Genomic DNA, 26271 nt, shown 5'->3' on the forward strand with positions numbered 1-26271 from the left:
ATCATCAGATGAATTAGCGTGTGGGATATTTAAATCCTTTCTTTTGTTGCTAGTCACAGTAATGTGGCTCAGCAGGACTCCTGTGGGCTGCAGCGAAGCGACCTGTTGCCCTCAAGGGTTTGCTGCTAAGCTGACGTCTCTTGTTGACAGAGCAGTCCTAATGAACACCAAGAAATATGGGGATTCTAATAAGACTTGTTGCTACTGATCTGAAATCAATAAATAAGCATTAATGTAAGCATGCATGTTTTTTTTTTTCTGTGGCTGTATCACAGCAAGTAGCTACCATTAATTATTTGAGCTCTGCATTGTCTCTCTGCTGCTCTTCCCCCCAATTAATACAAAGGCACAGGGCGAGGTGCAGATCTGAGAGATGTCACAACGATTTAGTCCACCGCTTTATAAATCCCTTCTCCCCATTCTTCCATTGCCTTTTCACGTCATTTGACAGGGATTTTGCACAAATTGGCATTAAACTGTGTCATATGTTGTTGTAATGAATTTATGCTGTGCTGAAGGGACTAAAATCCAATTGTGGCACCTTGTGGATGCATAAAAATCTGCCCTTTACGTGACTCTTTCCATTGCTATTAAAGGCACAGAGCACTGATTATTTTTTCCATTTCAAAAAATGAATTTAGAGCACACCCTTTAGAGATTTCAAATGTTTAAAAGTCTTGACAAAGAGTTGACACCCACAATGTGTATGCCATTACCTTTGTTAATCGGAATATCCCTCACCTATATCAGGGATAACTTGGGGCCATTCATGGTTAGGGAACACTTGCATGCCTGTAGGTGCTTTACAATGGTGATTAACATCTTCTGCTTGTGTGTCCTCAGGGGAGTGTTGATTGGCCAGGTGGAATTTTTCCAGGCCAATTGCCATTTTTTATCTTAAGAAAGCTGCCCACTTCCCCAACCATGACCATTAATGAATGTGTGAGGCTTGTCTACTGGCAAAACCCTTATCCTGTAAGAGGTCTCCAACTGGCTGCCAAGGCAGCTCATAGTGCAGGGGGATGTCAAAAGCGCAAAGCATAATTTCATAGCCTGCAACCCAAAACACCCATGTGTGAGCTGTTCAGGCTCTCAGAAGGAGTGTAAATACTCAAAGTCCACTGCTATGAGTGCCAGTCTGGGAGGGAGCTTGTCTCAGCTCCTGTAATTACTGGGTATGAAAAAGGTCTCGCTTAGCCGCATATCTGAACAATCCCTCTGATCGATGTGTTAGTGATAACCTCAGCCTGGACTCCGACCAGGCCACACGGCCAACGCGTTTCACTCCGCCCCTCAGAGCTTAGTCATGGGCATTCATAGCGGTGGACTTTGAGGATTTACACCCCTTCTGAGACCCTGAGCAGCTCAAATATGGGTCTTGTGGGTTGCAGGACTATTACTTTTTAAAGTTACAGTTTAAAAAGGCTGAGAAGATTGCTACACTATACGGCCAAAATTCTGTGAACTTCTGACTCTTACACCTATATGAATTTGTTGGACATCCCAATCTAAAATCAGTTTATCACTGGAATGCCCCCCTTTGCACCTATAACTTTCCACAAGATTTTGTTGGGCAGAGATTGTGCCCATTTAGCCAAAAATAAGATGCACTTACTTAAAGGTATGTTCAGGGACACAGGGATTCAGAAACAGTCAGGGTTACACTGCCACCTCCAGGAGGTTGAGACACTGCCAAACAGAAATATATGGAAAAAAAGAGCACAGGGATATCGGACTATGCAGGCCACAGAAGGAGCAAGAAAATCAATACTGTAAAATATTGCAGTTTATTCAATAGAAAACATTACCATATCACTTAATATATGTGCATCTATTTAAAAGCAATTGTGCTCATAGATTTCACTGTTTGTGTTTGTACACTTGGAAGGTGAATACTGGTACGTTAGGTCTTCATACGCCAACACGTTTTGCAAAGATTGGCGTCATCAGGGCTATGAAAAGCATACAGCACTCATCTCAGTGTAGGGTAGCACTAGAACACCATCTCCCTGGGTGGGCGCTGGAGCATACAAGGAACTTAAACCACAGTGGTTCGAACATGGGGGGTCATTGGGGTATATATACATGGACGCATCCAAATCATAGAAACACCCCAGTCCATATCCAAAGATAAAGAGAAGCATTTAAAATTTGATCTTATACAGACCCACTATCCATTCATGTGGGCCGTGTTTTTAAAAAAATCGAAAACAATCTACTTAGGATAAAAAGATCAAAGGTACAAGGGACTCATAGGTCCCATTAGGATGATAACAGATCCTCCTATATGGATGTAGACATCCGTGTCTATGTTGAGGGAGGTAGGTCCAGTTCCAGCCACCAACTCATCTAAGGAGGATGATGTAAGCATCCAGTTCACCCGGACCTCGGAAGAAAGAACTAAGGATCTGCAACTCAGGATTACTAGATGGCGGAAGATGAGGAGAAGTCCCCTGCAGGACAGTGGAATCTGTCAATGACCAAGGAAAGACCACAGTGGATCAAAGGACTAGGACAGAAGAGATCACTGCCAAGAGGAATGGCTCCACCCAGAGGAACACTGAGCTGGGAAACCAAAACCACCGTAAACAGGTAGAACAACATAACTACAGTAATAAAGCAAAACCTAGTGCATCTTCTTCAATATCATGCACCAAAACAGAATTAACCCTCCTGGCGGTATTCCCAAGTGTGGCTCAGGGTTAAATTTCAGTACCATTAGCTGTAACCCAAAGCCACACTCGGGATTGCATTGCAGAATCCTGGTCCAGGTTACTTACCTTGTTACCAGGATCCTGCGATGTCCCCCCGCTGTGTCCCGATCATCCACCCGACGCTCTGTGTTCCAGGCTCCGTTCCCTGAGCCCGGCAGCAAATTCAAAAAGTACAAATAACATAACACATACAGTACACTGTAATCTTACAGATTACATTACTTTATCAAATCATTTAACCTCCCTTTTGTCCCTAGTGCTTTGTCCAGTGCCCTGCATGCACTTTTATATTATATATACTGTTCTTTCTGCCTGGAAACACGAGATTGTCCATGGCAACCAAAAAGTGTTCCTCTACTTCAAACGTGGTTTTAGACCAGCTAGAAAACAGCGATAGAAAATTAGAACACTTGCAGAATTGAGCGATAGTGATTCGTGGGGAAATTCATTTTATTACTATTTTTTATACTTATTTATAGTTATTTATTATATTATAATTTATGATTTCGTGTTTCAAACTTTATCATACCTGGGATGTCTGCTAGACTCTTGTTTGGACAGATTTAAGTGTGTTTTTACTAAGAATCACAGGCCTACAATATAAAATGCCAAATTTCTATGCAAAACAATGTACCGCTTTGAGATTTATAAATCTGACATAATCATAGCACCAGGGAGGCTACACAATATCCTCTTCCTTAACACAAACCAAAAAAAAAGTCTCACACAATTACTATAATACAAATTATCATAAAAAACTGTTCCACAATGTCTCTCATGTGTACAAATGGTTATGTGACCAATTGCAAAATAAATAATCTTCTTAGACTCACCAGATCTTTAGGCCCCAGACACACTTGCAAATCGGGTCATCATTGATTACATTCAAGAACCAGAGGGGGGGCTCCCTCTCTAGCTGAGAGCACTGTGCAGAATTTGAATGGCCTGGAGCACCTGCTAATAAGGTTAACTGGAGCAGAGAGAGGTCACATTGTGAGCGTGCGCAGGTTGTTTGGCCCAGAGTGACCACTAGGGGGTATAACATTTTGTACAATGGCAAGATGAAGAGGAATGAGAGGCAAGTTCTTTTCCTGGAGAGGACCCAAAATAGCCGCAACTGAGATGGAAGGAAGGATATTCATTATTTCCAAAAGGGGAAGCTATGGTATGTACTATTCATTAGATGTAGAATTCCATAGGGGTATTTAATGAAAATCTGAAAGTTGAACTTACTCCTTAAATAGGGAAAAAGCCGTTTTGGCACAAAATTCCTTACCCTGGTTTGCTATAAATTTGGAAGATTTTGAGCTGGAGAAACCATTGAGTAAATGTTATTCAGTTAGGGTTTATATCTATTTTAGGTGACTCAATTGTTCATTCTCTTCTTTCATGGATTATGATTATTATTCAGGATTTATCTAGCGCCAACAGTTTGCACAGCACTTTTCAAAATGAAAGCAGACAGTACAAGTACAATATGATTCAACACAAGAGGAATCAGAGGGCCCTGCTCATTAGAGTCTACAAATGAAAAGATTAACATTCCCAGGACTTGCTTAGATTTTTACTTCCATAACCTGGTGAATTTATGGAGATTTTACAACAAGCTCATTAGTCTGGGTTTAGTCTGACAAACTAGAAAAAAAAAAAAAGATATTCCCCAGTGTATGCTCTGAATCCTAACTAGAACAGCTGTTTTAACACACAGGTGAGAATTGTTACTCATTCAGATCTCCAGTGGCAGTGTTTAATAGGAGTTCAGTAGATCGGGGAAAGTTGTCTGTAGGCCATTACAGTGCTTTGTTTCAAAGTCTCATCATAATAGCTCGTTTTGAGTTTGGAAACTTTGTCAGCTGTTTATTGCTTAAATATTCAAACAGAGTACATGTTCTTTTGCTGCATGAATATAACCTATTCATATGTGACATTTATCTTTTTAAGCAGGGCAAAGATCGAGTGCTGTGAAACAGCTGCAGTCGGTGATATGCAGTTCTTTGTAAATAGCTCCCACTGCTGGCTACAGGTGCTCAAATTTGGTTAAATATCCAACTGCCACATCATTTTATATCTTCTATATTCATCTACATCATTGTGTGTGATTCTGCAGTTTGCAGGAAGGAGTTAACTTATTCCCTAGCTAAGGTCCCCTTCTTTATAGGAAGTGACCTGTTGTCCCTGCCGCTCTGGCAGGATCCCTATATAAGGTGGATCAAGCTTATGAGGTTGGTTGGAGCTACTGTGTACTTTGGTAAGGAAGAATGTAGCAGTGGGCCATGGAAACGGTGTTGGTTCTCCCACTTGGGCTTCCCTAATTCTGGGCCTTGAGATACCAGCACTGACCTTAAAGTGGTTGTAAAGTAGGGTGACCACATGTCCCGGATTGCTCAGGACAGTCCCACATTTTGCAGGTCTGTCCCGGGTCATAGAAAAATAACATAGAAACATAGAAAAGTGACAGGAGAAAAAGACTGAGTAGTCCATAGAGTCTGCCAATGTTTTTTTTTTTTTTCCATTAACCTCATTGTCTGACTATAGATTTATGTTTATCCCAAGCATGTTTGAAGCATGTTTAACTGTCTCACTACCTCTGCTGGTAGTTTACTCAAATCATCAACCACCGTTTCAGTAAAATAATACTTTCTAAGATTAGTTTTGAAATTTCCTCCAGTTAGTTTAAGGTCATGTCCCTGTGTTCTTGATTTTGGTTTCAAATTGAAAAGACTGCCTTCCTGAACCTTATTCACCCCCTTGATGTATTTAAAGGTTTAAATCCTGTCTCCCCTTTCCCTTCTTCCGTCAAGACTGTACATATTAAGATCCTGAAGTTGCTCTCGATATGTTTTATCCCCCAAACCTTTCACCATTTTTGTTACCTGTCTCTGAATTAGTTCTATTTTATCAGTATCTTTTTGTAAGTGAGATCTCCAGAATTGGACACAGTATCCTAAATGAGGTCCTGAGCCTGATCTCGATGCAGGACTGTGAAGCAGTGCTGCTCTTTTCCTTCTCACTGGACTCATTGGCTCCTGCTGCTGTAAATCAAATCCAGTGATGAAGGAGCAGGGTGGTGCCCCACTGTGTATGTCAATATATGCACACAGCACAGCTCGGGATCGAGCTATGGTGACACAAGGGGAAAAAGAGGAGCTAGGAGCGCTGGTGGGGGACCCCAGAAGAGGTGGATCGAGGCTGCTCTGTGGAAAACTATTGCACAGAGCAGGTAAGTATAACATGTTTGTTATTTAAAACAAAGTGCTGCTGCCAAAACGCTTTATGGGCGCTTCGGCAGCGCTGACCATTGATTTCAATGGCAGGGGCATTTTAGGAGCGGTGTATTTACTGCTACCACAATGCCCCAAAGATTGAGCTTGCAGGACTTTTTTTCCCCTCCTGCAAGCGCACTGCTCCAGTGTGAAAGCACTCGGGCTTTCACACTGGGGTGGCAGGGGAGGCATTTTTTAGGTGCTTTACAGCCGCTATTTTTAACCCTTTATTTCCTTGAAATAGGCCTCAGTGTGAAAGTAGCCTTATTAGTGTTTTGAATTTTTTTCATTGGGCAATGGGAAGCCAGTGGAGGGATTGGCAGAGAGGAGTGGCGGACACTGAATGATTGGTAAGGTGGATAAGTCTGGCAGCAGCATTCATGATAGACTGAAGAGGGGATATCTTGCAGAGAGGTAGGCCAATGCTACAACAGTCAAGGCGAGAAATAACAAGGGAGTAAATAAGTTGCTTAGTGGTTTCAACGGTTAGAAAGGGGTGTATTTTGGAGATGTTTCGGAGGGGAAGTCTGGAAGATTTGAACAGTGATTGGATTTGGGGCTGAAAGGACAGGTCAGAGTCTAGGATTACACCTAGCACCTTGGCATGAGGTGAGGGACTGATGGTTGTATTATTGATCTTGATAGAGAAGTCAGGGGAGGGGCACGGGCTTGAGGAAAAATTATGAGCTCAGTTTTAGAAAGATTGAGTTTGAGGAAGTGGTGTGACATCCATGTTGATATGTCAGTTAGTAAGTTAGTACTGCAAGGGGAGACTGAAGGAGACTGTTAAACTGCACATATGCATATGGAGGTATTTCCTCAAAAGCATCACTTTTGCATTCAGGGAAAGACCATGCATGTCCATAGGTGCATTGGGTTCGGCTAGCTCTCGTTCCACTAACAGTTTGGGGACGACCTGTAATGTCCCGCCTCAGGAACATAACACCTACAGCGTAGGTAGCGTTATTGCCCACTAGAGTCCATGCGATCATCAGAGTTTCCCATTGCTGTGTAAGGTGTGTCCCCTTGCTCTGCATTAAAGAGGAGTTTTCAGCAGCCATATTGGAATTTTAGAGCAAAATTAGGTCATTGTGTTTCTTCTCCTTCCCCTCCAGCTTCATTGTCTAGCAATGTCTGCAGCTGTTGTGGCCTCTGAGCCTTCTGCTACTGATGTTATGACTAAGAGTCTCACAAATCCATGCTGCATACGTTTTTTTCTTAGGGGCCTCAGTCAGCTGATATAGCTCCCAAATTGAAAGATACCATATCAGCTCTCATTGATGCTGTGCATACTGCATTTGAAATAAAACAGCTTGTTGTTGCTGTCAGTGCTGTTACTAGTTCGGAATCCCTTAACCCCTCTTACTGCCACGACGTATGTCATGCTTCATCAGCAGCAAGGGTTCTTGCATATACTCCTGGCTGCTGCCTTATCTACAACCAGAATGTGGGTGCTGGGTCGTTTCTGAAGACCCCCCAAACAGGCGCAACCCTCTTAGGTAGCCCCCTGCTATGTTTACTGGATTCTGCTATCCCGCCTGTTTAATGATCTCCTCTAACTAGAAAAAAACTGAAGATTTCACCAATTACGGTTTCTTCTGTCACTTTCCCTGACATATACATACTTAAATGCACATGTTGGGGATGCCGACGTACACAAATGTCAACTGCACTACACATGTTGCATATTGCTGTTTTCTCTTAAGTGACAAGTCTAGGACCATTATTCAAGGTTATCCTTATTTTAAAAGCTCTTTCTAAATCATTGTTTTACTATCAGGCTCTGTTTGCAAACTGCAATATACAATTTTTGAAGGAATGGTAACGTATTTTCAGTCCTTACATATCTCCCTTATCCACCCTTCATATTCCAGGTGTGGACAATTGTCTAAGTCAGTAATCTCTGGACCCAGGAGAATTGTCCGTACACCTGGAGGTGTTCTAGAACCTGGATGTGGACCTCCCGGCCTCCAGATTCAACAGCAAACTGGACAGGTTTGTCTCCAGCACCAGAGATTCTCTGGCAGAAGAAGTGGATGCCCCAGTGAATCTGTGGGATCAGTACAACCTTAGGTATACCTTTCCTGCCCTGAAACTCCTTCCTCGTCTGCTCCACAGAATTGAGATGGACAGCGTGCCCAAGAACCTCATAACACCCAACTGACCCAGGCAGATGTGGTACTCCGACCTGAGTTACCATCAGGCAAATACACTGTGGGCTCTTCCACATCAACCAAATCCTCTGTCTCAAGGGCCAGTTTACCACCTAGAGGGCTTTTTCCTTGTCTGCTTTGCAAGCTCTAGAAGAAGGGTAATCTGGTGTGACTCACAGTTCCAGACTGGCCCAGGTGGATGTGGTACACCAAAGACACCCGGCAGACACTCCATGGGCTCTATTGGATTGTCAGGATCTTTTGTGCTAGGCACCAATTTGTCATCCTGCTTCACAGTCTCTGGCTTTAACGACATGGCTGTCGAAGCCAAGGACAGGGGTCTGTCTAACTTAGTAATTACTACTCTATTAAAAGCTCAGAAATGCATCTCCCATGCTATTATAATCCAAGCAAGGGGTGATGATTGAATGATCTTGTTTTGTACAGTTACAAAATTGTATGCAATAATAGCAAAATATGGATAAGATATTGATATAACTAAATATATATTTTAAGTATTTTCTTCTTTAAGAAATAAATATATATACAATCATTTAATAATAATATTACAACTGCTACTAAAAGAAATAGCGGCGTTTATTTCTCACTTGATACCATTGTTGGTATTTAAAGCTGAATTTTAATTTGCTTATATTTTGCATTAATATATTTCTCCCCCCTCTTTCTCATCAACATGCTAATTTTTTTTTTTAATTTTCTTTTATTAAAAATAAAGCAAGAAATACATAGTCAAATAAACATTCAGATTTGTTTCTTACATACAATTCAAAACGGCAAATAAAAGACAAAAAAAAAAAATAATAATAACCTTCACATTTGTTTTTACATATGATTCAAAACGGCAAAGAAAAGACAAAAAATAACATTCACATTTGTTTTTTACATACAATTCAAAACGAAAAAAAAAGACAGAAAAAATAAAATAACCGTATTTACATATCATCACAAAACCCCCACCCTTATCCTCCCAACTTATCCCACCCTTACCCACCCTCCCCCACGACAACATATATTTACATAAAACAACCAAACCACCCAAAAAATGTATTTTAAAAAAAGAATTTCCTCAACCCTATCCCTATAAACAACACAATTTCATTCTATCACTCTCCTTTATACTAGCCCTCCACCAACATCATATTTCTTCTGAAAAAGAAAAAAGAAAAAAGTCATTTACCATAATCACAATATTTACTTATACCCAATATTTCCAATGTCTAAAGCACCAAATTTCTTGAGCTTTGACAGACCCAAAATTTTTAATATCACACAGTCCATCAACATGCTAATACATTTTTATAACAAAACCTTTCCATTCTCATTACATACCTTGTTTTAAAACCAGTAATCTCTGTGCTTTTCTTTGCAATGCAGGTAGATCATGGCTAGTGGAAGGGGGCAGGCAGGGTGTTGTACATAGTAGCTTTCTAAAACCCTTATTGCGCCCTACCTCAGTTCTTCTCACAAAAGCCTCTGCCCTGATGTAAGCAGTGCACTGGATCTTAGGAGGGTTATGCAAATAACAAGAATCTTTGATGGGTGGAGTCAGTATGGAGTTTTTGGGATTTCCTAGGCAGGCTGCATTTGCATGCAGACTACTCAAGGTAACGCCTGCATGTACTCCTGAGCCTACATGATTGAAAGGAAAAGAATAGAATTTGATGGACATTCTCCAGCCAGAAAATGAGCTGGGTGATACAGCTTTTAATGCACATTATGAGAAGCTCACAATGTGCAGTGAAATCGGAGCAAGCAATTTTAGTACAAGAAAGAATCCCGTAGAACTGTGCGAGACTAAAGCTAACGCTGGAGTTCAGCTTTAAGAATAATGCACAATACTATAAAAATGCCCTATAAGACAATTATTCCGTTACATCATCGCTAAGTATTTTGTTACACTTTTTTGCTTGTAGAGATGTAATGTATCCTGCTGCTCCTAAAGTGTCTGTTACCTCAACATGTCATATTTCTGATGTGTGCCTGGTCTACCATCCACTTGCATCAAAAAATATCCTGTTCTCTTTGCATTGCTTTCTTTCTGTGAAACACCTGGTGATCCTGCCAGCCCCCCTGCTTTCCTATTCAAACTGACCACGCCTGTCATGGAAGCATATCCATCCCAAAATGGTCAATTTTCTTCTTTGCTTGGGTACCTGGGGACATAGCCTGCTTGTACTGCAGTGGTCAGATTTCTGCTGACACACCACCATTCACAGCTAATCCGCAGGAAGATCAGTGTACTGCCGTTTCTTTCCCTCCTGCTGACACGCACCCCTGCGGTTTCCACCCTCAGCTCTCCAAGACCCTTCTGCAGTTGAGAACAGAGGTCATGTGACATATATAAAAGTAAAACAACAGTATTTATATATAATTTTTTTTATATCTCTACATCAGGGGAAGGCAACCTTTCTGAGGTTGAGATCCGCTTGGACAACATGGAGGAAAGCAAAGTAGTGTCCTCTGCCCCCCTTCCCCATAGCAGCGTCCTCTGTCCCCTCCACATCACCCTCCCACTGTAGTGTCCTCTGTCCCCATAGCAGTGTCCTCTGCCCCCCTCCCCCCACATTAGTGTTCTGTACCTCCCCAACGCAGTTTCCTCTGCCCCCCTTCACCTCACACCGCTCACTGTAATGTCCACTGCCCCCCCCCCCCCCAAAGCAGTGTCCTCTGACCCCCCTGCCCCCTTCAAATTCTCCCCACTGTGTGTCCTCTGCCCCCTTTCCCCTTCCCCCCAGTATTGTCCTGTACCCCTCCAAAACAGTGTCTTTGGCCCCCCTTCACATCACACCCCACACACTGTACTGTCCTCTGCCCCCCCCCATAGCAGTGTCCTCTGCCCCCTGAAAGTAGTGTCCTCTGTTTCCCCATCCCTTAAAGCAGTGTCCTCTGTCCATTTCTCATTACAATCCCCTTAATGTAGTGTCCACCTCTGTCCCCCTTGCAACAGTGTCTCCTCTGTCCTCTTCACATCAGCCCCCCCCCCCACTGTAGTGTCCTTTGTCTCCCCTCCAACAATGTCTTCTCTGTCCCCACCATCACATCACCCCCCCCCCCCCCACTGTGCCCCCTCCAACAGTATCTTCTCTTACCCCTTAACATCACCCCCCTCGCCACTGTAGTGTTCCCTGTCTCCCCTCCAACAGTGTCTTCTCTTACCCCTTCACATCACCCCCCCCCCCCACTGTAGTGTCCCCTGCCCCCCTCCAACAGTGTCTAATCTGTCCCCTTCACATCATCTCCCCCCCCCCATATACACATAGCTCTGTGTAGGTAGCACTTCCTACCTGACTACTGTGTACTGTGTGTGTACAACAGAGTGGAGATCAGGAGACGACATAGTGCTGGGTGGAAGGCAGAAGCGGGAGCTGCCAGAGTTAATATTTCAAAATTACAAGCTGGTGATTGGTTGCTAGCACCCTCTATCCAGCACTATGATGCCTCCTGCTTGCCGCTCTGCAGAGAACATGAGAGCGGTGGAGACTGGGGAGAAGCAGAGTCGTGGTCACGATCCACCTGTTGGCTCCCCACGGTTGACCAGTTGTTTCAAATTGATGGCTTGCCGACCCCCACTCCACACAAATGTTTTGTCTTGCATTTCTATTTTAAACCGAAAAGGTTCACATATTCTTTAATCATCTAAAGGGTTAATGTGATTCAATATTCCACATGTCTTTAGTTATACAACACTTGTTAGTTCAATAATGTTTGCATACACTAAAGCATTGTATTGTAGAGAGGGATCTGGCTTAAATCTTAGGGAAAAGCTTAAAAAAGCTTTAAAAGATAGATATAGATGAGAGTAATTTGTCATCAATATGATTTTCTGCGTATTGTTTGAAGAAATCTTTGGTATGAATGAAAGATGTGGGAAATGATCGTATTATAAGGACAACTGCTTTCTTGTCGATTAAACGTGTTTCCACCATTTTTAATTTTCTGGCTTTTATGCAGTATCTAGTCACAACATCCATAGAACAATTATCTGGCCATAAAATATTAATAGCTCTTTTATCATACTGATGTTCTTTCATTCATTTCTTATTTGAAAGATTTAAAATAGACAAAGACTAATATAAATGGCACAAAGTGAAGCAGCCAATCAGAAAGCTTGTTTTAATATAAAACGCTATCTTTAATTTTGGCTGCTCTAAAACTTCTCAAAGCTGATTGGTTGCTACAGGTAACTACTCATAATTCTCCTCATTGCTAAAAAATCCCGAAGTGTACTTGTAATAGAATCATAATCATCTTTAACTCATATCCTGCATTATTTTCAGCTCTCTACCTCTGAGAAAACCCTCAATGAGACCATATTGATGGATAGCTGGGTGAGGGAAATACTCAGTGGCGGCCCGTCCATACGGGGCGCAGGGACGGTGCCCCCCTTATCCATGCGCCCGGCCCCTAATCTATATGCAGGGTGCTGGACACTGGACACTGGATTTCAATGAGGGGTTTTTTTGTTGCTTTTTTTTAGAAGCACATGATTAGAGCCTGAGGCCCTAATTGGCTTCAAAAAAGGGTGAGCTCAGGGTGCAGAGCACTGCACCCTGAGCCCACCCAGTTGTGTGACAATAGTGAATTAATACTCGCTATTGTCTTCCTAATTCTCTTCCTGGCCAATCAGGAAGCCGGTCCTGAGACCCGATTGGCTGGGAGGAGAAGCATACGTATTGGAGGAGAAGAGGTAGAGGTGGAGGAGACGCTGGGGAAGCCGATGTGAAGCCGAGGAGACACCAGTTGAAGCTGCCGCCCGAAGGAAGCACTGCCTGCAACCCAGATGGGGTAAGTGCGGTGCTGGTGACCGACTGACTGACCGACCAACTGACAGGAGGGGGGTTGGTGCGGGTGATCCAACCAACTGGATTGTTTGCCGCCCCCCCAAAAAAAAATAGCACCAGCTGGTGGAGCTATAGCACCACTGGAAATACTTATAATAATCTGTACCTGACAAACATTTAACCCTTTGTGGTTGTCTAGGCTTGCTAGTTATGGAGAGGTTATTAATGGAGACCAGATAATTGCATAGGTGAAATAGTTTCCTCTCCTCTTATAAATTGGTAAGACAGAGGGGGAATAAAAGCCATGATTTCTATCTAATGGTTTGTGTTATCAGGGAGCTTACTTGCTATGCATTGCTTTTCAGTGTGGACTTTTGTGTTGAACCTTGCAGGGGGTCCCTCAATTAGCCATCTGCCTGGCTGAGGAAGCTGAAGATCACATCAAGGCAGCTGCTGCCTGGTCCCTTGGCCAAATTGGAAGACACACTCCAGAGCACGCACGTGCTGTAGCTGTAGCAAATGTGCTGCCAATGTGTTGACTCTTTACATGGACACTAAAAGCTCAGAGGACCTTCAAGTCAAGGTAAATGACTATTCAGCCTAAAAGACAAGTGTTTAGGATAAATTAACCTACTTGCTTCCCTGTTATGGGTGACAACAGCTTTTTGGATTGTGTAGCTCTCTGAAAAATGGTCACATTTTGCCAAACCAGCTATTGGCTGCCTGTTTTTAGTACTGCTGCTTCTTCTTCTTACTGTATGGATTGTTTAGGATTTTACATTTTACTTTACATGACATTACATTGAGAGGTCTATGTATAAAAAATATACTTTGTGAATGTCTCTCACAAAAGTAATAAATAATACCTGTAATGTTTGTAACATGTGTGTAATGTCAGTTTCTATGTGTTGCCTTTTTCTGGTAGAATGTAACATTCGCTAACATTCGAACCTAAGAGAAAATAGCCGTAAGAACTTTTGACCATAAGATTTAATCCCTCCACGCCTAAGGGCAAAACAAACATTAATGCCTAAACACAAGTTTGCAACTTTGACATTTGTTAGTAAAACCGTACATATCATCACAAGTACTTTGTGCATGCAGGTGGATTATACCTTGGTTTTTTTTCAGGACAAATTGGGCTTTCATTTTGATGGTAAATGGTAATGGATACCATCTGATTTTTTTTTTTTTATTATTATCAAAGGAAAAATGGCCCAAAATCGTAAAAAAAAAAAAAAAAATGTAATGTAGCTGCAGTTTAAATGTAGCTGCATATTTCTTGTTACTACCATAACCTACCACCAAAGAACAACCCAAAATAAATTCTCCTGCCCCTGGGGATCGCAGCAATACCACATATGTGTATGTTATTTGTTGTTTGTACCCGTAGTGCACACCGACACTGACTGCCACTGATACTAGTTTTGAAAAAAAAAATCTTACCCAAAATACACTGACCCTGACCTTTGATACTGACTTGACCTTTGACCCTTACTTGACCCAAACACTAACCCTGGCACTGACCCAAATCAAACCTTGATCTACGTATTTTTTACTTTATGTTCTACTTTATTTTTTAGGATTATTATGTATGTATTTATTTATTTGTTTATTTTACACACGCTCTGCAAGGAGAGAGAAAAATACAATGTATTTTTCCTCAACACAGGGGTGGGCTTTACAGTGACTGATCACTTTGGTAGCCAATCAGAGGCTACCACAATGATCAGGTGACCCGAAATCAGGTGTTTTTGTGTATCATTAGTAGGGGACCTGGGGCTCTTGGTGAGACCCTGATCTCTGTGCTGGGAGCGCACTGTAGATATGCATATATGTGACCCCAAGACAAAAAGCCCAGTCCAGTGAAGCCGCATATTCACTATTGGGCCTTTACACGCACATGAACTTTAACGGCATCCCAGTCTTAACCCGTAGGGTTCAATATTGAGTTGGTCCATCCTTTGCAGCTATAACAGCTTCATCTCTTCTGGGAAGGCTGTCCACAAGGTTTAGGAGTGTGTCTATGAGAATGTTTGACCATTCTTTCAGAAGCACATTTGTGAGGTCAGGCACAGATGTGGATGAGAAGGCCTGGCTCGCAGTCTTCATGCTAATTCATCCCAAAGGTGTTCTATCGGGTTGAGGTCAGGACTCTGGGCAGGCCAGTCAAGTTCCTCCACCCCAAACTCGCTCATCCATGTCTTTATAAACCTTGCTTTATGCACTGGTGCGCAGTCATGTTGCAACAGGAAGGGGCCATCCCAAAATTGTTCCCACAAAGTTGGGAGCATGAAATTGACCAAAATGTCTTGGTATGTTGACACCTTAAAGGAGAAGTTCAGCCTGAGCTTTTTAGGCTGGGCTTCTGCTCTGGGTCACAGGAGTGCAATCCGTTTTGCACTCCTGTGACCCGTTTTCAGCAGAGAGCAGCCTGAAGTCAACTCTCCGCTGATGTCACCAAGTTTAGTCGAGGCAGCATTTCATCCCGAGTTCTGAAGTCTGGATCCGCCAGCTGCCTTGACTGATGGTGAGCCGCTGAGACGGCCGATCCCCGCCCCTCCACAGCTCAGCGCTCCAATAAGCGCGGAGGAGCTGAGCAGGAGAAATGCTGAATGACAGGCAGCATCTCTCTGCTTGAGGAGGGGAAAGAACTGAGCCATCGGCAGTGTTCGGTGGCTCGATTCTCAGTGAAGAGGCAGCGGGGGACAGGTGCAGCATTGGTCTGATGCTCCATCCACATAGGTAAGTATGAATATAAAAAAAAAAAAAAAAAAACCCATACTTCTCTTTTAAGAGTTCCCTTCACTGGAACTAAGGAGCCAAGCCAAACCCCTGAAAAACAACTCCACACCATGATCCCCCCTCCACCAAATGATATAGACCAGTGCACAAAGCAAGGTCCATAAAGACATGAATGAGCGAATTTGGGGTGGAGGAACTTGACTGGCCTGCCCAGAGTCTTGACCTCAATCTGATAGAACACCTTTGGGATGAATTAGAGTGGAGACTGGGAGCCAGGCCTTCTCGTCCACATCAGTGCCTGACCTCAGAAATGTGCTTCTGGAAGAATGGTCAAACATTTCCATTGACACACTCCTAAACCTTGTGGACAGCCTTCCCAGAAGAGTTGAAGCTGTTATAGCTGTAAAGGGTAGGCCAACTCAATATTGAACCCTACGGACTAATGCCCCGTACACACGGTCGGACATTGATCGGACATTCCGACAACAAAATCCTAGGATTTTTTCTGACGGATGTTGGGTCAAACTTGTCTTGCATACACATGGTCACACAAAGTTGTCGGAAAATCCGATCATTCTGAACGCAGTGACGTAAAACACGTACGTCGGGACTATAAGCGGGGCAGTAGCCAATAGCTTTCATCTCTTAATTTATTCTGAGCATGCGTGGCACTTTGTGCGTCGGATTTGTATACACACGATCGGAAATTCCGACAACGGATTTTGTTGTCGGAAAATTTTATAGCCTGCTCTCAAACTTTGTGTATCGGAAAATCCGATGGAAAATGTGTGATGGAGCCTACACACGGTCGGAATTTCCGACAACAAGGTCCTATCACACATTTTCCGTCGGAAAATCCAACCATGTGTACGGGGCATAAGACTGGGATGCCATTAAAGTTCATGTGCGTGTAAAGGCAGGTGTCCCAATAGTGAATATGCGACTTCACTGGACTGGGCTTTTTGTCTTGGGGCTGCATATATGCATATCTGTAGTGCGCTCCCAGCATAGAGATCAGGGTCTCACCAAGAGCCCTGGGTCCCCTACTAATGATCTGTACCCAAAAACACCTGATTGTTGTGGAAGCCTCTGATTGGCTACCAAAGACTGGGATGCCGTTAACCACTTGCTTACTGGGCACCTAAACCCCCCTCCTGCCCAGACCAATTTTCAGCTTTTAGCACTGTCACTCTTTGAATGATAATTGCCTGGTCAACACTGTACCCAAATGAAATTTTTATCTTTTTTTTCCCTCACAAATAGAGCTTTCTTTTGGTGGTATTTGATCACCTCTGGGTTTTTTATTTTTTGTTAAAAAAATTTAAAAAACTGAATAAAAAAAAAAAATACAAAACCGTTTTATATTTTGTTTATAAATTTTGCAAACAGGTAGTTTTTCTCCTTCATTGATGTACGCTGATGAGGCTACACTGATGGGCACTGATAGGCTGCACTGATGGGTACCAATAGGCTCCATTGATTGGCACTGATAAGGCGACACTGATGGGCATTGATAAGGCGGCACTGATGGGCACTAATAGGTGGCACTGGTGGGCACTGATAGGTAGCATTGGTGGGCACTGAGAGGTGGCACTGATGGGCGGTACTGAAGGGCATTGATAGGTGGCACTGAAGGGCATTAAGAGGTGGCACTGGTGGGCACTGATAGGTGGCATTGGTGGGCACTGAGAGGTGGCACTGATGGGTGGCACTGATGGGTGGCACTGAAGGGCATTGATAGGTGACACTGAAGGGCATTGATAGGTGGCACTGATAGCTGGCACTGATGGGCACTGGTGGGTGACAGTGATGGGCACTGATGGGTGGCAGTGATGGGCACTGATTGGCACTGGCAGGTGACACTGATAGGCAGCACTGCTAGGTGGCACTGATGAGGCACTGATTGGCACCATTGGTGGGCACTGATAGGTGGCATTTACATACTGTGGGCACTTATTGGTGGGCACTGTGGGCACTGATTTGTGGCACTGGCAGGCGGTACTAGTGGGCACATGAAGCTCTTCCTCTTTGGGACTGATGTCCCTGCAAACAGAAGCCAGTGATCTGCTTTTTTTCTCCTCACGCTATCAGTGTGAGAAGAAAAAAAAAAACGATTACCGATCCTTTGTTTACATCACGTGATCAACTGTCATTGGCTGACAGCTGATCACATGGTAAGGGGCCGGGGTCGGCCCCTTATTCGGATCTATGATCACCCAAGTCTCATTGCCTTCAGGGGGGCGTGGCGAGGCTGCAAAGGGGAGGACGTCAATAGACGTCCTCCCGGCAAAGCAGATCCACGCTGTAGCCATCATTCGGCTATAGCGCGGATCTCAAGCAGTTAAAGTTCATGTGCGTGTAAAGGTATGTATGTGTTATGTCAGCGTGAAGGGGTTAATGAACATCTGAGCAATAGAGAAAATAGCCCAATACTAGCTGTAATCACATCATCCAGTGATGCAGATTCACATCAATCATGCCTGGTTTCCGGCTCCCTAACAAGGAGCCCTGAGCAGAAAGCTGTCACACTTAGCAGTGGTAATACTGCTGCTGAATGTTTCACTTCACACTTCAGCTGGAGGTTCGCTCAGCCGAACATCTATTCGTTCAGCCTTTTATACAGGAATCTACATAGATTGTACACAGTGCAGAGGTCTCTCTTATATTATTCCTCCTTATGGTTAACTCTTCTTAGCCTATAGTGTTAGGCTATTTTCCCTATTCGTAAAGGTTCTTTAACTCTTGCGATCAAATGTTCTTATGGCTATTTTCGCCAGGCGAAAGGCAACAAAAAGAAAATGGCATTTTAGACATATTACAAACCTTGGGAGTTTTCATGACTTTTGTGGTAATGATGAGACATTTCCAAAGCAAGTTTTTTATACATACACCCCTTAGCCTTTATTTTCATTCATTCACTTAAAATACATACTATACATCACAACCCCCCCAGCATAAACTAGGCTAATATTAGTAGTTAACCACCTCCCGTGATTAACTACAATACGGCGGGCGTCGGCTTTCTCGTTCTGGAATGACATCATATGACATCGTCCCACTCTCTCGTGCAGCGCGGTGATCAGTGGTGCGCTCTGTCCCTGGGACGCGGCGTTGCACTGATCTCAGGAAAGATTCTTTTTACCCATGTGATGAGCTGTGTCCAATTACACCTGATCACATGTAAACAAGGAAATGCCGACAATTCCTTTCCTCACACTGACAGCGTTAGGAGAGGAGAGCCAATCAGCGACATTTTCTCAAAGGAGTGATTTGCACAGATAATCAGAGTATTGATTATCAGTGCCGCCCCAATAGTGCCCAGCACTGCACCCCAGTTTCTATGTTTTCGTGCATTCTTGAATCTCTTAGCCTTGTTTCCACATCAGGGGTATGGCATTTTGGCAGCAATTCCATTATGAAGACCACTTCTGGCCAGACTTCTCTGGACAGTAAAATGGGTGTACCTGGGTCCCAATGGTTTCCCCCAGCTCTGTGCTGATGATCTTCTGATGTAGAAGGGAATTAAGAACGACGTGTCTTTCATCTGCTGCTTTAGGTTTCCTTGGCTGACCACTGCATCTCCAGTCCACAACGCTGCCTGTTCTTTGTGCTTCTTCAAAAGAGCTTGAAACCTCAGTCTGCTTTGAAATCTTTTTTCCGGGAAAGATCTAGCTAATGCAGAATAACTATCTTGTGTCTTGTCCCTGTGCTCAGTCTTGCCATGGTGTATGACCTGTGACATGAAACTGTCTTTGACAGCCTCACCTTGGTAGCAGCATTTGGCTGTTCCTCACCCAGTTTTAAGCCTCCTACACAGCTGTTTCTGTTTCAATTAATGACTGTGTTTCAACCTACATATGAAAATGATGATCATTAGCAATTGCATGGTTTAATTAGTTAATCATATGCCTGACTCTAATCCTACAAAATCCCTGCCTTTGTGCAAGTTTACAAAGTTTGCAAGTGTAAGAACTGATGCTGGTTTGAAGCCAAAGGGTAGTCACACCAAATATTATTATATTATTATTGTTATTATACAAGATTTATATAGCGTCAACAGTTTGCACAACGCTTTACAATGTAGAGTGACAACAGCACAATTAAAATACAGTTCAATACAGAAGGAAAGGGAGATCCCCAATACAAAAGGTAATAGCTGCGGGGGATGGTCCCACACCCACCTAAGGACTGTACCCGGGCCACCCCCAGCTCGGATACAGTCCTTTGGTGGGTGTGGGATAGGCTTCCCTAAATAAATGATTTTTCAGGGATCTCCTAAAGATGGACAGGTTAGGAGCTGACCGGACATACCAGGGCAGGGAGTTCCAGGGGATGGGAGAAGCTATAGAGAAGTCCTGGAGGGGAGCATGGGAGGGGGTAACAAAGGAGCTAGAGAGCAGGAGGTCTTGGGAGGAGTGGAGAGCATGAATTGGGTGATATCTGCAGATAAGGTTGGTGATGTAGATGGGGGCGATATTGTGGATGGCCTTCTATGTTGTGGTTAGTATTTAGAATTTTATACAGTGGGGTACTGGAAGCCAGCGAAGGGATTGGCAGAGAGAAACCGCAGTCACGGATCGGTTGGTGAGGTGTGTTAGTCTAGCAGATGCATTCATAATAGACTGAAGGGGGAATAGCCTGTGTAACGGTAGGCTGGTTAGGAGAGAGTTGCAGTAGTTGAGGTGGGAAAAAACCAAGGAATGAATAAGTTGTTTTGTGTTGTCATTCTGGAAATGTTGCGGAGGTTAAGGCGGCAAGATGTAGCCAGCGACTGGATGTGGGAGCTGAGGTCAGAGTCTAGGATTACACCCAGCACCCTGGCATGTGTGGAGGAACCAATGGTTGTGCCGTTGATCTTATTGGTAAAGTCATGACTACGCAAATTCGCTCTACATAGGACTACCACAATATCAGCTTGCGCGCTTGCAACTCATCCAAAACACGGCGGCAAGACTCTTAACAGGAAAAAAGCCCTGGGAATCCATCTCCCCAGCCCTAAAGAGCCTACATTGGCTAACTGTGAAGAATCGGATCACATTCAAGACCCTCTGCCTCACCCACAAATGCATACAAGGAAACGCTCCACTATATTTCTGGGAAAAAATAAAACACTACACACCGAATTGCAGTCTTAGATCAGCTAACCAAAACCTCCTTATCGTTCCCAAATACCGCTACAAAGCAAAGGGAGAACGACGATTCGCAGTCCAAGGACCTCGACTATGGAATGCTCTTCCAACCAACATCCGCATGGAAGAAAACCACCAGGCCTTCAGGAAAAAACTAAAGACCTTCCTTTTCTAGAGGCTGCCTACAGAGAACGCATCTAGCGCCTTGAGGCGATTCAGTTCGCATTTGCAGCACTTTACAAATCATTCATTCATTCATTCATTCATGGGGAGGGGATTGGGGAGGAGGAAATATTACAAGCTCAGTTTTAGAAAGATTGAGTTTGAGGAAGTGGTGTGACATCCATACTGATATGTCACTCAGTAAGTTTTTTATACCTGAGGAGATCAAGGGGGAGATTTGAGGAGTGGAGAGATAGATATGGGTGTAGAGGTGGTATTGGAAGCCGTCGGAGGTTATCAAATATTAATTTGATTTACATTTTTCTTCCGTTTGCTCACTTTGAAATTGCAAATTGATAAAAATAAACAATTCAAATATATATTTTTGAAATCATTCTTACATCATAGTATCTCTTCACACCAGCCTAAAACTTGCACAGTAGAATATACTGTGTATATATATATATATATATATATATATATATATATATATATATACAGTGGGGACAGAAAGTATTCAGACCCCTTTAAATTGTTCACTCTTTGTTATATTGCAGCCATTTGCTAAAATCATTTAAGTTCATTTTTTTCCTCATTAATGTATATGTATGTTGCTGATAGCTGCAAAAGTATGTGCATTTATCATTTTTTACAAAAGGTGAACTTAGTCTTTAAAGCTCAGCTAAATGTTGACATACGAGCCAAAATTGGAACATAATTAACATTCGTAAAAAAATCTGTTACCCATAACAGCCCCTTATACCTATATTGGCTACTAAACCAGGCATTGTGCCTAAAGTGCAATGTTCAGATGAGCTTTTTAGCCATGTGTTAAGCAGAGACAGTGGAATGTGCAATGGGCAAATAAAGATAACTGTAGACAGCTGTAGGCAGGCTTCTGTGACAACAAGCACAAGTAGAACATTTACCATTTGACAAATGATATGCTTCAAGAGCAGGTATAAACATATATGAAGAAAACAGATCATAAATATTATTCATAAAGCTGGTTAATTCACCATACTGCCTTATATTATGATGTCTGACTGAAAGGCAGGGCAATGAATGGACCTAATTCTAGTGTCACCTGTTGATGCAATAATGTGGCTGAGTAGGATTTTTTAATGCGTGTGGATAAGTGAATATAGATATTTTACACCTAGAAGGGCTTATTGCACGGATATTTTTAGCTGGGTTAAACACTTTTGGGGAGACATATTTTTCTTTTTTTATGGAGAAGAGAGGGTGATGTGTTAACCATGAGTGTTTGTCTATGAAGCATCAGGAAGCCATCAGAAGCTGGTCTTAGGGAGTTGGGATAATAGCTGTCAAAGCGCCTCTCTTCCTTGGTGAAACATGCTCATTCCTGAACCTGCCATGTTCTTCTATGAGATTCTTAAGCTATTTTTACCTTTAAAACCATTTTTACAACTTCAGCATTTAAAAAATTACAGCAGGTTATACTTTGTAAATATTACTATTGTGTTAATGTAAATCTGTATCAAACCTGGGCAGCTTAGACTGAGGATATGATGTAATATTGCAGAAGCAGAAGTAATTTGAAGACTGATTTACATCTTTGCATTGTGTCAAAGCTCACGGCAACGCACATTACATGCATTGATGAATTACGGTGCCATTCATTTTGAATAGTGCCCCAATGCACTAAGGCAACACAAATGTGCTGCCATGTGGTTCTTTGCGGACAAAATTTTGTGACATGTCCAAATGTTGGGTGATTTTGGTGCATCAGTAGGTGTTGATTTGGATGGTCTGCCTTAATGCAATGCACATTGAGGTATCACATAACGCACATTAGCGCATGTGCATTAACACACCTCCAAAATGTGAATGGGCCCTTGGTATAAACAGTCAAAACAATTAGTAAATCAGATATAGACAACATAAGATCTACAGTGGGAACGGAAAGTATTCAGACCCCCTTAAATTTTTCACTCTTTGTTATATTGCAGCCATTTGCTAAAATCATTTAAATTAATTTTTTTCCTCATTAATGTACACACAGCACCCCATATTGACAGAAAAACACAGAATTGTTGACATTTTTGCGTATTTATTAAAAAAGAAAAACTGAAATATCACATGGTCCTAAGTATTCAGACCCTTTGCTGTGACACTCATATATTTAACCACTTCAGCCCCGGAAGGATTTACCCCCTTCCTGACCAGAGCACTTTTTACAATTTGGCACTGCGTCGCTTTAACTGCTAATTGCGCGGTCATGCAATGCTGTAACCAAACGAAATTTGCGTCCTTTTCTTCCCACAAATAGAGCTTTCTTTTGATGGTATTTAATCACCTCTGCCGTTTTTATTTTTTGCGCTATACACGGAAAAAGACCGAAAATTTTGAAAAAAAATGATATTTTCTACTTTTTGTTCTAAAAAAAATCCAATAAACTCAATTTTAGTCATACATTTAGGCCAAAATGTATTTGGCCACATGTCTTTGGTAAAAAAAATGTCAATAAGTGTATATTTATTGGTTTGCGCAAAAGTTATAGCGCCTACAAACTAGGGTACATTTTCTGGAATTTACACAGTCTTTAATTTATGACTGCCTATGTCATTTCTTGAGGTGCTAAAATGACAGGGCAGTACAAAACCCCCACAAATGACCCCATTTTGGAAAGTAGACACCCCAAGGAAATTGCTGAGAGGCATGTTGAGCCCATTGAATATTCATTTTTTTTGTCCCAAGTGATTGAATAATGAAAAAAAAAAAAAAAAAAAACAAAATTACAAAAAGTTGTCACTAAATGATATATTGCTCACACAGGCCATGGGCCTATGTGGAATTGCACCCCAAAATACATTTAGCTGCTTCTCCTGAGTATGGGGATACCACATGTGTGGGACTTTTTGGGAGCCTAGCCGCATACGGGGCCCCGAAAACCAATCACTGCCTTCAGGATTTCTAAGGGCGTACATTTTTTATTTTACTCCTCACTACCTATCACAGTTTTGAAGGCCATAAAATGCCCAGATGGCACAAACCCCCCCCAAATGACCCCATTTTGGAAAGTAGACACCCCAAGCTATTTGCTGAGAGGCATGTTGAGTCCATGGAATATTTTATATTTTGACACAAGTTGCGGGAAAGTGACAATTTATTTATTTATTTTTTTTTTTTTTGCACAAAGTTGTCACTAAATGATATATTGCTCACACAGGTCATGGGCATATGTGGAATTGGACCCCAAAATACATTTAGCTGCTTCTCCTGAGTATGGGGATACCACATGTGTGGGACTTTTTGGGAGCCTAGCCGCGTACGGGACCCCGAAAACCAATCACCGCCTTCAGGATTTCTAAGGGTGTACATTTTTGATTTCACTCTTCACTGCCTATCACAGTTTCGGAGGCCATGGAATGCCCAGGTGGCACAAAACCCCCCCAAATGACCCCATTTTGGAAAGTAGACACCCCAAGCTATTTGCTGAGAGGCATGGTGAGTATTTTGCAGCTCTCATTTGTTTTTGAAAATGAAGAAAGACAAAAAAAAAAATTTTTTTTTTCTTTTTTTAATTTTCAAAACTTTGTGACAAAAAGTGAGGTCTGCAAAATACTCACTATACCTCTCAGCAAATAGCTTGGGGTGTCTACTTTCCAAAATGGGGTCATTTGGGGGGGGGTTTGTGCCACCTGGGCATTCCATGGCCTCCGAGACTGTGATAGGCAGTGAAGAGTGAAATCAAAAATTTACGCCCTTAGAAAGCCTGAAGGCGGTGCTTGGTTTTCGGGGTCCCATACGTGGCTAGGCTCCCAAAAAGTCTCACACATGTGGTATCCCCGTACTCAGGAGAAGCAACAGAATGTATTTTGGGGTGTAATTTCACATATTCCCATGGCATGTTTGAGCAATATATCATTTAGTGACAACTTTGTGCAAAAAAAAAAAAAAATAATAATAATTTGTCTCTTTCCCGCAACTTGTGTCACAATATAAAATATTCCATGGACTCGACATGCCTCTCAGCAAATAGCTTGGGGTGTCTACTTTCCAAAATGGGGTCATTTGGGGGGGTTTGAACTGTCCTGGCATTTTATGCACAACATTTAGAAGCTTATGTCACACATCACCCACTCTTCTAACCACTTGAAGACAAAGCCCTTTCTGACACTTTTTGATTACATGAAAAAATTATTTTTTTTTGCAAGAAAATTACTTTGAACCCCCACACATTATATATTTTTTTAAAGCAAATGCCCTACAGATTAAAATGGTGGGTGTTTAATTTTTTTTTTTCACACAGTATTTGCGCAGCGATTTTTCAAACGCATTTTTTGGGGAAAAAACACACTTTTTTACATTTTAATGCACTAAAACACACTATATTGCCCAAATGTTTGATGAAATAAAAAAGATGATCTTAGGCCGAGTACATGGATACCAAACATGACATGCTTTACAACTGTGCACAAACGTGCAGTGACAACAAAATAAATACATTTTTAAAAGCCTTTAAAAGCCTTTACAGGTTACCACTTTAGATTTACAGAGGAGGTCTACTGCTAAAATTACTGCCCTCGATCTGACCGTCGCGGTGATACCTCACATGCATGGTGCAATTGCTGTTTACATTTGACGCCAGACCGACGCTTGCGTTCGCCTTAGCGCGAGAGCAGGGGGGACAGGGGTGCTTTTTTTTTTTTTTTTTTTTTTTCTTTATTATTTTTTTGCTTTTTTATCTTATTTTAAAACTGTTCCTTTCATTTTTTTTTTTTTTTAATCATTTTTATTGTTATCTCAGGGAATGTAAATATCCCCTATGATAGCAATAGGTAGTGACAGGTACTCTTTTTTGAAAAAATTGGGGTCTATTAGACCCTAGATTTCTCCTCTGCCCTCAAAGCATCTGACCACACCAAGATCGGTGTGATAAAATGCTTCCCCAATTTCCCAATGGCGCTATTTACATCCGGCGAAATCTAAGTCATAAAATGCTCGTAGCTTCCGGTTTCTTAGGCCATAGAGATGTTTGGAGCCACTCTGGTCTCTGATCAGGTCTATGGTCAGCTGGCTGAATCACCGGCTGCATTCTCAGGTTCCCTGTTGAGACAGGAGAGCCAGAGAAAAACACGGAAGACGGTGGGGGGGGGGGGGGCATTCTCTCCCACTGCTTGTAAAAGCAGTCTAGAGGCTAATTAGCCGCTAGGATTGCTTCTACATGAAAGCCGACCGCTGGCTGAAAAGAATGATACCAAGATGATACCTAAACCTGCAAGCATCATTCTGGTATAACCACTCAAAGTCGTGAATGCTGTACTCAGACAAAAATA

The 26271-nt window shown here is 42.5% G+C and overlaps 1 pseudogene; it reads left to right on the top strand.

The window, feature by feature from the left end:
* The first annotated feature begins 2428 nt into the window (after positions 1 to 2428).
* Positions 2429 to 26271, top strand: part of LOC141145934 (sperm-associated antigen 6-like) — a 156160-nt pseudogene continuing 132317 nt past the window's right edge.

The sequence above is a fragment of the Aquarana catesbeiana genome, linkage group LG05 (assembly GCF_042186555.1).
Source record: "Aquarana catesbeiana isolate 2022-GZ linkage group LG05, ASM4218655v1, whole genome shotgun sequence".
Classification (NCBI taxonomy): domain Eukaryota; kingdom Metazoa; phylum Chordata; class Amphibia; order Anura; family Ranidae; genus Aquarana; species Aquarana catesbeiana.